Source organism: Sceloporus undulatus, chromosome 3 (assembly GCF_019175285.1).
Source record: "Sceloporus undulatus isolate JIND9_A2432 ecotype Alabama chromosome 3, SceUnd_v1.1, whole genome shotgun sequence".
NCBI lineage: Eukaryota > Metazoa > Chordata > Lepidosauria > Squamata > Phrynosomatidae > Sceloporus > Sceloporus undulatus.
In genome coordinates this window covers 42178943-42192467 of record NC_056524.1, presented here as the reverse complement: position 1 = coordinate 42192467, position 13525 = coordinate 42178943, and positions in this window count along the sequence as shown.

Here is a 13525-nt window from a genome sequence, read left to right as displayed (position 1 = left end):
AGGGGTAAATCAGGGGGTTAAAACCAGGTTAAAACATATATTAAAAGACACAGATTGATTGATTAGGAAATGCACAGAACTGGTATAAAACATACCAAATGCTAAATCTAAACAAATGTATGATTGGCTGCTTGTGTGCCATCTATCTTGCCCTTAAGGTATAGTGCAGTTGTATTGCCATTTCCCTCAAACTATAACTGGCAAATCAGGAATCAGGGACACCTAACCCTTCTCTTTATTGTCAGAGTTAGTGCTACATGTACCTGAACCTAATCCTGCTGCTCCCAAACTACAATGTATTTTAAGCTATTTTAAGCTTAAAATAGCTTAAGGTATTTATCCACAGGTTGTGAGAGAACATTAACCATGATTAATGGAGGTGCACATTTATCTCTATCCATTTGTTGTTGTTAACTGCCCTTAGTCAACACATGGGTGACCCCTGTGGATGAGACATCTCCAAGATGTCTTCCACTGCTCTGAGAGAAGAGGGTAGGAAAAGTGCTATCTCATGGATTGTATATCATAACCCATGAGGCTTCCACTGTGACCCACATCCATTCCCCACACTTCTCCAGCATCCCACCTTTTACTCCCTCATGATTTTTGTTTTATTTTTAAAGGTTCTTCACATCTGAATGACAAAAGGGTTGTTCCCTGTTTGCTGTACAATACTTTGCATCAGACCTTTTTGGAAGGAGTGTTATTTTCCATACCCTAGAAAATGAGTAGAAGATAGGGGTTTTTGGAGGTGTGTCATCCAAAGGGTCACCATGAGGTTGACTCGAGGGCAGATAGTAATTTTAAAATTACTACTGGGAATGAAAAACAATCCTCTTAAACTGAGCCCCTAATGAAGACCGCAACTTTTGGTAGCTAATCCTATGCATTGTGTTTACTTACAAAAGCATGGCTACTTCCCTTAAAAGGGCTTATAAAAGATAAAATCATCCAAATATATCTAGCTGGAGGCAGCATTTTCTTTAATTATCTAAATCCAGAGCAGACACAGGAAGATTCAAGGGAATCAAATGCCTCTATCTATCTATCTATCTATCTATCTGAAAAAATCCAACAGGGGTATTAATGTGGCCTAATTCAGGAGGTCATATGGGCAGTGACTGTTAACAGAGTTTGGGAAAGTTACATTTTTCACATAATTCACTGGCCAGAGTGGTAGTGCTACTTATTCAGAAGCTGCTCTTAGAACTGCTGTTTTGTTTTCTTGTCTTTGAATTGGCTTGCCTTCATCTCCTGCTTCTGGGCAAATAATAGACATTTCATTTGCTACTGTGGAAAATTGGATGTAGGCTAGTCCCTTAATGTCACCAACATTCTTTCCAGGGAACAAATTGCAGTATTTCTTTAGCTGCTTTGAAACCTACAAGAACAATAATTTCCTCTGGTATATTTTTGAGTGTACACCTGTTTCTGGATGCTTAGTGAATGCGAGTACCTTTTGAAGGCTCAAAGAAGGGAACAAAAACATTCAGTGCTTTTCATATACTTCTGAAACAAGCTGGGGTTTAACTATTACTGCATGCTTAGCACATATCTCTAGTACAGAGCAGGATTAAAGCGAAGTACTAAAGGGCAAGGAAAGAAAGACCAAAGAAAATTTGTAAGCAGATGGAAGAGAGAACTTCATGTTTAGAAAAAGAAACAGAAATGCTATGCTGTCTTCACAAAATTTAAAATGATCAGTAATGGCAAAAACCTAAGATCCATCAAATAGTACTGCTCTTCAATCTCAGCAAAACAGTATAGAAACAGTACTTCATCTGTTGATTGTTTGCTTAATATTTGCTCCAGGTTCAACCCAGTCACATTAAAGCCAATTATGTTCAACACGGTTTTCCGATGAGGGTCCAGCTTACTTCTTTAAAAAGGGTGGATATTTTATATTCAAAAGAATTTGTGGGAAATAGTATCTTTGGTAGTCAGGAAGCATCACAACATTGCCCCACAAATGAAGCCAAACAAGACAGGAATTGTTAGAAAGAAGAGGAAATTTCAGCATGTGTAATGCTGATGTATATATGTAGGGGTGGCCCTATCATTTGGCAGGGTGAGGCAACTGTCTAAAGTGGCAGGTGATGGGGACAGCTTTTTCTCTTGAACTCTCCAATTATTCCTTTCTTTTGTTGGACTAGTAAGAGCTGTTTATGCCTCCAAACCTGTCCCATATTATCCTGAACTAGCATCAGAAATAGAGGAAGGGATACCATTTTGTCCTTTGCAACAAAAAAAATCACAGCCCTGAATCAGGGACGTAGCCAGGGGAGGTTCTTGGGGTCCAGACCCCCCCTTCCATTAGAAAAATGAATGGTGTGTGCTGCTGCGCCGCCGCGCCCGAGCCCCAATATAATGGTGGCACTTAGTCTGGACCCCCCTTCCTAAAATCCTGGCTACGTCCCTGCCTGAATATGCATATCTTCTTGTTGTTAGGTGCCTTTGAGTTGACTTCAACTCATGGTGTCCTTGTGAATGAGACATCTCCATGCTCCCCTATTCTCAACCTCTTTGCTTAGGTCCCCCAGGTTCAGGCATGATTTATTCCAGGACCCCTTTGTTTGTCTTTTTGACAGCCCATGGTATCCTCAGCACTCTTCTCCAATACCTAACCTCAAATGAGTTGATTTTCTTCCTATCTGCTTTCTTTGTTATCCAGCTTTCACATCCATGCATAGTAATGGGCAATACAATGGACAACAGATTCAGCTTCTTCCTCTAAGAGCAACTAACAACTAAAAACTATCCTGAGAAATGCTAACACAAAGAATGAGACAAAATAAAGCTGATCCTCCATTTCTGAAAATATTAAATCCAGTCATTGTACAGAACTGTACATCTTCAGGCAGAAGAAACAGACAAGAACCAGAAGCAGAGAGAAATTTGCCTTCTTTTTCCAGTGCCAACAAAACCAGCGATGATTTTAGAGACTGTTAGTGCTCTAGGTAAAGAAAGAAAGAAAGAAAGAAAGAAAGAAAGAACAAAATTGGATAGTTTTACCAAATAGTTGGAGAAGATGTCTCCTCCATTAATCTGGCAATCCTGCATGTTCCTGTTAAATTAAATTGTAATTATATATTTAGCTTCTCTGCACACAAATGCTCGATTACATGCCTGCATGAATACTTTTAAAAAGCAGATAATTAAAAACAAATTAATGCATTAAATGAATCTTCAGATGGTGAAATAAGTGAAAAACCAAATAACATTAAATCAAACATTAAGCAAGCTGCTTGGTAGTTCTGGTGGTAGTAGTAGTAGTATAGTTATTATTATTGTTATTAAATCATCATGAACATCATCACATACACTCTTTGCTCAAGGGGTGATAGATGTTCAATAAAGACCACTACAATCTCATAACAGCTCCATCAAATAGACTCTACTGTTATTCAATGGCCCCTTTGTTTTGAAGTGTCGGGCTGGCAGCCCTGACTTGGGTCCAAAACTGTGGTAGGTTTAGGAGGAAGATGGAAAAGCATTGAGAAGGTGAGGGCCAAGTGTTCCAATATCTGTTTTATACACAATGAGCCAGGGTTTCTCCCCCACACACTCTTTCTGTTGAAAAAGTCGGCAACTCACTCAGGGTGCTCATTAAAGATGGGCTTAATTGGCCTGCCCTGCCTGCTGCATGGGACTCCAGACCTCCACAGTTCAGCAATAACAGAAAACTTGTTATTTTGCAACTTTGGCAGAGGAAGACCTTTGTGTTGCATTTCTTGGAAGGCAGCAAAAGATAGGAAACTGGGAAGATGAGCTGGGGAGAAAGTTTTGCTTCTTAATTAAACCCTTTCCACACATTTTCTCTTGCCTGCCTTGTGTTCACTTACTCCCAACAAACACAGAGAGTGTATTGTTGAAAGGAGAGTGAATTGATTTCCTATGAGATTTCCAAAGTCAAGGGTTTCATTTCTTTTAAATAAATCGGAGCAGAAGTTTTCAACACCAGGCATGCCTCTTAAAGCTGCTGCTGTTCCAGTCCCTCCAGTAGAAGTAAAAATAATGGCTACAGAATACAAGAGGTTCTGTCATTTTCGTCATTTAAGCCACCTGCTCTGGGAGGAATATTTTCTGGGTGACAAGAATGCCTTGCTAACTAAATAGTTAACAGCCAGTGTTTTTCAGTTGAAACCAGTCTTAGTATTTGGAACATTGCTATTAAAAAAAGAAAACCCAAAGCAAATGAATCCCATGCACCTGCATGGGGGGGTGGGGGTGGGGAATCTTGAGCGTGATTTTCGTTTTTTTAAGTTTATGCTTAGGAGGCGTAAACTGATTTGCTGTTACTTTTGTGTAAAGACCTAGAAAATAGGGGAATTGAGAGATACCCTGAAGAGCAAAGGTGAAGGCCAATAAAACAGCTCATTATATACATTCTATATGGAAAATTGCCCACAGTTAGTTTTCCTTGAAGTTACAGTTTGCTAAAATAGCACAGTCTAAACATGCACCTAATAAATTGCTTGTGCTTAACATTTTTTGGCAAGTGTGTCACAAATGAAGAACAAATTGGAGGTATTGTAGTATGGAGTATAGAGTGCTCCATTTTCATCCACTGCCCTGAACTGCAGCACTACAGCTCTGTAGTGGAATATTTTCGATACCTCACCCAACTATAAATCCCAGGATCCACAGTTGTGGTAGTTAAAGTGGTTACAGTCTCCAACAAGTAGTGTAGATACATTCTAAGGCTGGTTTAACCTGTCAAACAAAACAATGTAATGTATCCTAATATGACAGATTGGTCTTACGATACCACAGCAGACTCATATGCTCAGACTGCCCTGATCGTCATCCCACTTTTTTCAGCTGCTTTAAAAAGGAACCAGTTTATCTCTCCTCCTCGTCCTATTTTTCTCCTTTATCCTCAGTTTACTTCAGTTGCTGCAAAATGAGTTTGAATTGCAACAGTAGTTTGCACTCAGTTAACTCAGTTAACTAGCCTAGAATTATATATGGCTTGGGCCCAGGATACCTAAATGGCTTGGGCCCAGGATACCTAAAGGACCCACGCCGCTCACCGTAACATTCCGCCCTCGCAACCCTCAGACATCTGGCAGCAATTACTGAGGTGCCTGGGGCTAGGTTAACCTCCACCGCGCGGAGGACATTTTCCACGGCTGCCCATTGAGCTCCGCTCATCTACCACCCTGGCCCAATTCAGGAAGGATTTAAAAACCTTCCTGTTCCAACAGGCATTCCCCGATTAAATATCCTGTGGGCCTCCCTCCTCTTTCCGTGGCCAAGAGGTTGGGCTATGGGGGTTTTTTGTTATTTTTCGTTGTATTGATGTATTTGTATGTTTTAATTTTTTTGTATTATTATGGATTGTGTCTGTTTTTAATTGCTATGTAAGCCGCCCTGATCCCTGGAAGGGTGGGGTATAAATAAAAAATTTATTATTATTATTATTATTATTATATACTGACCAATAAGTGTTCAATAGGTTTTTGCTATGTTGTGCAGGTTCTCATGCTGCATCATGGTAGAATGAGCTAAACCCCATCTGCCAGGCAATTAGTTTTATGAACTAATTGTGGATGAACTTTATGACAATCTTATAAATAAATAAAATATTTATTTACTTTGGAACTGACGGCAGCTTTGGAAAAAGTTTTGAAAAACATGCTGCCATCAGTTCCTGCTTGATTACTACCTACCAGCCCAAACTTTATATTGAGGTTGGCAACCCGATGCTATCGAGAAGGGCAATCTCTATAGCCCCCATGCTGGCTGGGGAACTGTTATTTAAAACATTTGGAGGATGCCAAATTGCCAACCTCTGCTATATAGTATTAGTAGATATATTTACAAGGACACTATAATTTTCCAGTCTGTTCTCATCCCAAAGGAAGTTCACTCTGTAAAGTTGCCCTGTACTTCCTGCCATTTGGGGAATGCTTAGGAGAGCATTAACAAATATATGTACAAATAATTGTACATGCATGCACAATGTCAGAGACTAACAAGTGGAAACAGGTATCCTTGATTGTAATCTTCAGATGAGCAAAAGACATTTGTTGAGCCTGTTTCCAAAGTTACTGGTTGGAACTGGTTTATGAAAACAAGTGTAGTGCCAAGCAAATGTTTACAAGCTGACTTAAGCAGAGTTTTTTGAGAACACAGCAGCCCTTAAACATACATATGCATACACACACCTACAAACTAATATTACTTGGATATCCCTTGTGCCTCATTTTCCACACTTTACCATCTCTTGAGTACTGTCTGTGTGTGAGGATGAAAATGTTATTTTTTATGTTCACTTGGCAAAGTATCCACTATGGTGGCAGCTTAAGTAGGTTTGCAGAGCCAGAATTTTCCCTCTCTTCCAGTATTTGGAAACACAATGTCTGCCAATTCCCTCTGAAGAAGTGTCTCTCTTTCTCTCTCTCATTCTCTGCTTTAGAGAGCCAGTTGGCCCTGAAACATCTGGCAAATCTGACTAAATAATTGGACCAAGAAGAAGGCCTTGTAGCGCCAACATCAACAGACATGCCCTAAGGCCAGAAAGAGAGTGTCATTGAATGTGGGGGGAAAGAAAGTCTCCTTCTCAGAGAAGCCTGCTCATTTCTTCCTCTCAACCTGATCCCTGAATACAGTGAAAGACTGTATAGATCTCCAATACAGTACTTCTAACAAACTTCTTTATATAGACTATTGAATGTGAAGCCTTATGAAGTTTGATGACTCCCCACATTTACCTAGTTTTTTTAAATAGATCATAATGATAATTTTTTTTAAATAGATGATAATGATAAAACATCAATGAATACTGTTTTTTCTGGCACAGAAATTGAGAGATTACTGCAAGTTGCTAAACACAAGTGTGTGTCAGATCTTACTTTCACAGCAAGTTAAATGCATTTGATTGTAGGCCATACAAGTGAAGTGCATTTCCCCAATCATATTATTTTTAGGTATGGTCTTAAGTGTGTAGAAAAGGTTACCACAGGTTAGTATGTGCTTAAGTGTGTGGAAAAGGTTGCACACTTCATGAATTATGGGAAATTACCTTGGCCACTGAGCAAGAGGCAAAGTGAATTTAAGCTGCAGTCCTCAAACCACATTATTCTAAATAGTCCCACAGGTGTTAAAGTACTCTGGTGGGCACAACCATAGCAATGTAAAACGAGCTACATAGGGAGTAACAGTTAGAATTATAAAATTCCCCACACCCAGTTCGACATGGTTATATAATGTGTTTGGTGGTAAGGTCACCAAATGCAAAAGAAAATAAAGATCTTTTCATGGTTGTGTGTACAGAGAATTTTGGTACCTGCCATAGAGGTAGAGAAAAGCACTGTAGGGATCCTGTCTCTAGCACTTATTGAAGCATGCCTCTGAATCACAGAGACATCTGGGTTTGATTATAGATCAAGACATTGTGTGAATGGGTTTGAATTTGTGAGATTGTAGGATAAGACTGACAGGGGTCAGGATCAGTGCAGAAGCCACAGGAGATGCTTCAAGTGAGGAGGACTGACATCTACATGTGCATCCTCAAGTAAGGATTGGCCACTCTCAGTGCTGAGACCAAAGTGGAACATGCTGGCTGAAGAGGTGGAAGCTTTGGTGAAGTACATCAAAGACAATGTAGTAAAATATCTGAGGAACTAGGCTTAGGTCTATGAAAGGTCATGCTACCACCTTCTTTCTTTCAATTAGTCTCAAAGGTGCTACAAGAGTTCTCTACATAATGTAAGAAAATGTTCTATTCTCAGAAATGAAAGCACAAGTTGAGCACTTGTAAACATATAGGTGTCTACATCTGCATTGCAGAATTAATGCAGATTGACACCACTTTAACTGCCATAGCTCAATGCTATAGAATTCTGGGGCTTGTACTTTGTTATGGCACCAAAACTCTCTGTCAGAGAAGTCTAAGAGGCCATTCAGACTACCTTTTGTACCGAATTGTAACCCGGATTAAAAACTGATAGTTCCCATTGGCACCAGTTTAAAGACATCAGAATTAGGGTTTTGGACACCCGATCCGGGCAAATCTCCCTTAGAGCGGTTTTTCTGAAAGTGGATTGTTTCCCGTGTCTTTTAGGAAAACCCATTTCTTCCCTGCTGCCAGCAAATGTGAACTTGGCCCCGGTCATGATCGGGTCAAGTTCAGGGGAGGGATTTAGGTCAGAGGGAGGACAGAAGGCGGAACATGCCTCCTCTCTTGCAGGCAGCTTTCTCTCTCTCTCTCTTTAATTTATTTTTGACAGATTATGTGAATACTTGTTCTACAGGTTGATACATATTGATAGAATGTGTCTGCTTGTGCTACATTTCTCTTTCGTTTGCTTGCTGCCAGCACGGCACCTCACTTTGCAAGTGGCATTTTTAAAAATTATTTTGTGTGTGTGTGTGTGTGACAGAATATGCGAATGCTTGTGTTTCCAATTTGGCAAATTGATACAATGTATATGTGTATGTAAGGCATTCTGGGGTGGCAATCTGAGGGAAAGCAAAGAAAGAGGATGCAGAGATGGCATTCTGAGGTGAGGTATTATTATTATTATTATTATTATTATTATTATTATTATGACAGATTATGCTCATACTTTGGGCTGGAAGGGAAGGGAAGAGGATGGCATGGGGGGGCAATGGCTTTGGAGGTGGCATTGGGCTTGAAGGGAAGGGAAGAGGTTCCAAAGAGAAGGAAATGCTGGGATGGAAGCGAAGGGGAAGCTAGAGGCTGGCATTCAAAGGGAAGGCTGTGGAAACCCATGACTTTGGGGGAGTCACGCTCTCTCAGCCTCAGGGGAAAGGCAATGGCAAATCTCCTAGGAACCAATCTTGCCAAGAAACCCCCAGGATGGGGTCGTTTTAGGGTTGCCATAATTTGTAATGACCCAAATACACAACATACACATACACAGTGGGAGGTTTTTAAATTTGACAAATTGACAGAATATGCACACACTGCCACCAGTTTTTTATTTAAAAAGGAGGGGGGAAAGCACCCATTTGGTTGGCCAATGGCTGTAGGATATGTCACCTCTTACGAAAGCGGAAGTGAATTTGATTGACAATAAAGGAGTCTCCATTTTAAAGCAGTACTGCAAATGTGAACTTCAGAGGGGCAAATTGCCCCAATCAAGGTTAAGGGTAGTGGGCACTTGTAAATGGGCTGATTTGGTATGGGGGCAACCGGATCTATCCAGTTCTATCCAGAGAAAATGGGCTAGTGAGAATAGGGCCTAAATATCTCACAAAACTACAAATCCCAGAATTCCACAGCATTGCACCGTGGCAGTTAAAGTGTTATTTAACTGCATTATTTACATGAGCTTTTGATTGTCTCCTTCAATGGCATGATTTTCTTCACAAGACTTGTTTATGGGATGTTCAGAGGAGATTTGCCTTTGCCTTCCTTTGAGACAGAGCGTGGGACTTGCCTAGGGTCATGCGCTGAGCTTCCATGTTTGAGAGGAGATTTGAACCATGGTCTCCAGGGCCATGGGCCAATGCTCAAACCACACCTCCATGCTTGTTCTGGCCCATTACGCTAGAGAAATGTTTTTGCCAAACTAGCAAACACAAACATACATACAGTCAAATGTCCTTAAATCAGTGAGGATTATGGAAGGGGTATGAGATACATGCACGCAGCCTGCAAAACCCACCAAAAAACTATTCTGTACATTGTTTTTGTATTTGCTAAAAAAACAAACAAAAAATAATTAGCCTCTTAGAAAGGTTCCATAACAGAAACAGTGGACATCATAAACACTTCTTGAGTGTCCGACCCGTATAAATGAGTGGGGTTAGTATTCTAAGCAAAAGCAGTAGAGAATTTGTTCTTGTATCCTCATCCCACTGCCTCCCTCCAGATTCCTGCTGCTTCAGTCATCCCTTCCCATACCATTTCTTTCTATATAGTGAGATTAATCCATCAAATCAAATGTGAGGGAAGGGGCAAGGAGGGGTAATGATACTGCACTCCAGTGAGCACTGGAGTGGCCCCCATTCATGGGTCAACAAAACCAGGAAAGATGCTCAGACTTAATCAGCCAAGGAGTGTTCCTGCAGTGCAAATAATTAACATCAAAGATTTGGGCAACCAGGAGACAAGTGAGCGGAAATCCAGTTCCTTTTCCTCTTTGGGAAAAAAAAAGGAATTAGGGAAAGAGACTTTTAAAAAGTAAATAGCAGATTAGGTAGATGGAAGTCATAATACAGGGTAGGAGAATACAAAATAGTATTTAAGTGGTAAGTGATAAGGTTGGCATTTTTTCATTCTTACCTGTCCATTTTGAAATGTACGCATGATTGGATTTTATTTCCCTAATCAACTAAGTACATTTTTTAAAAAATCCCTGCTTTTGTACAAATTCCTATTTACATACACATACACTAATTAAAATAAGCAAATGAGGATCCACTCAGTGGGTATGGCAGCTATTAAGAGGTTCCTTTTCCTAAAATATTCCCCCCATCTGTAATTACATATAAACTACCTGTAGATTTATGTAAGTTAAAATGTGTAGCAATAGCAATAGCATTTACATTTACATTTCTATGCCACTTAATAGTGAACTCAGCACTCTCCAAGTGGTATATCAAGCTGCACTAAATGGAGTACCAAGCTGGGTACTCATTTTACCAGTTTACAAAAGGATGGAAAGCTGAATCGAGCTTTCATTAAGCTTTCATTTCTCTGAGAACTCCACTTTCACCTCACCAGACATGAGAGAGTTTTTCTAAGGAGCATCCAGGTTCTGGGTCATTTTTTTTAACAGAGCCTGGAAATCTAGTTATTGGACTATCTTTTTTTTTGGGGGGGGGGGGGGACCCCAGAAGCTGTAATGCACACAAAAAAAGTGATTATACCAGGGTTTACTCTTTAAGAAAGGCCATTTAATGCTGATTCTCATTTCTTTACAGTACCAGTGAAGAAGGTTTTTCCCCCTACCTAGACCTTTTAAATTCTTCCAGACTTTTATAGAACTGGTATATTTTACCATGGGATTTAAACTGATGCTGATTTTGTGTTGTTGTTATTCTAATAACTTTTTGCTTGGATTGTCCTATTTTAAACAGAGTAGAATTCCTGATAGCCAGCATTGTGTAGTGGTTTGACTTTGCAGCCATGATTCTGGAGACCAGGGTTTGAATCCCTGCTTGGTCAACAAAGCTCACTGCATGGCCTTGGGCAAATCACACTCTCTGCCTCAGAGGAAGGCAAAGTCAACCCTCTTCAGAACATATCTTGCCAAGAAAAGCCTGCAATAGAGTCACCTTAGGGTCACCATAAGCCAGAAATGACTTGAAGGCACACAGCAACAACAGCAGCAAGAATTTCATACCTTCCCATATTTCACTGATGAAAACTGAGACACATGTGTCCAAACAACATCAGGATGCGATCAAGACGGCAACAGTTATCCATGAGGAGGAGCATACAGCTCTTTGCTTTTCCCTGAGCAAAACTCTGGCCCATCCTCTCATCTAATCTTTGCTGAACTGAGTGCAAACTACTTTTGCAGCATAAGCTCAATTTGTACCAATGGAAGTAAATGTAGGACAAAAGGGTAAAGTGGGAGGACAAGAAAGAATTTGGAATATTTTAAAAGAACTGAAAAAGTGGAATGACAGAGGATTAATTGGGACTGTTGCTGCCAAACTGGAATAGTGGGAGGATTTGAATTTTTGTTGGATGCAAGAAAACTGATAAGTAACATGCTCACATTGTACAGGAAAGAAGACTTGCTGGAAAGAATTGATCTTTGAAGTTTAAGCTCAAGGCTTTTATTCACTGAACCCATTGCTTGCATAACTTTTAATTTATTTGTGTCTATTTAAAGCTAGTACAGGCCACAGGCAGCATACTGCACAGTCATAAATCTAGATAGGCACCTAGTGACTACTTATCTGCTATCTTGGGCTGAATCTTCACTGCAGAAATAATGCTATTTGACACTGCTTTAACTGCCATGGCTGAGTCCTATAGAATTCTGGGGTTTGCAGTTTTGGGAGATATTTAGCCTTCTCTGTTAGAGAGCTCTGGTGCCACAACAAAGTACAAATCTCAGGATTCCATAGCATTGAGCCATGGCAGTTAAAGCAGTGTCAAACAGCATTAATGCCGCAGTTTATATTATAATAATTATTAAAATTATTATTATTATTAAATGTCTCACATTCAACCTGATACATTTGGACAAATCTGGGCAGATTTGTTACTATTTGTTCCCATTGTTCGCTGCTGGTACAAAATGCTTTCTATCCGGCTACCTAGAACACTTACTAAGGAAGATCAAAGAAGAAAGTGCAAAGGCAAGCTTTATGTCATTACAACCACCAAGGACCTTCATAAGTTCAACCTAGACAATGAAGAAATAGAAATATTAAAAGAAAGAGTAAAAGAATTTCCTTCCCTGGGATCAAAGATTGATAGAAGTGGGGACAACAGTCAGGAAATCGGAAGAAGATTAAGAATGGAGAGGGTGTCTATGAAAAAATTAGAAAAGATTCTGAAATGCAAAGATATACAACTCAGCACAAAAGTTAGAATCATACAAGCCATTGTATTCCCCATTACCATGTATGGATGGGAGAGCCAGACAGTTAAGAAAGATGATAGGGAAAAAATAAGTTCATTTGGGATGTGGTGCTGGAGAAGAGTGCTGAGGATCCCATGGACAGCCAAAAAGACAAACAAATGAGTCCTAGAGCAGATCAAGCCAGAAACCTCCCTGGAAGCCAAGATGACCAAACTGAGGCTGACATACTTCGGACACATCATGAGAAGGAAGGACTCATTGGAAGAGACATAATGCTGGGAAAGGTAGAGAGAAGTAAGAAGAAAGGAAGGCCACATGCCAGGCAGATGGACTCTATTAAGGAGGTCATGGGCTTGGGGATGCAGGAATTAAACAAAGCAGTGGAGGATGGGGAGGCTTGGAGATGTCTCATCCATAGGGTCACCATGAGTCGAGATCAACTCAAGGGAGTTAACAACAAAAACTATTTAAGTAGTATGGCCTTTTTCAGTGGTGAGGACAAGTCACATATCTATGGGAGGACTTCATGTTTATTCATGCTGCATTTCAGCAGAGTGCTTAGATTTGTTTTTAAGTTATTTAATATATGCAGATATGCAGTGTTTAGTTAGGGAACTGAACTGCTCTCTCTCTTGTTTTCAATACATTTTTTTTTTGGCCTGTATTTCCAGGAATGAAGTTTTGGCTCATTGATTTGCTTTGGATAAGAGTGAAAGACACCACCTGTACAGAAGTGACAAACTGGAGGAGGGGGTTATGTTTTAATTGCAGAGCGGGAAAATGTACTCTGAAGCAAGACACGATTTGTTGAATCTTTACAAGGAATCTTTTATCCCTTAACTGGCCTCACATAACTTCTGAGCTCTTTTATATACCTCTAGAGCACTACTAAGAAACATTAAATTGCTCATGTGCTGCCTCAGTCATAATTTACAGCCCTTTGAGCTGCGAGGGAATTGAATGAAAATATATCTGCAGTTGAGTTTATTACTGCATTTTCTCATGCT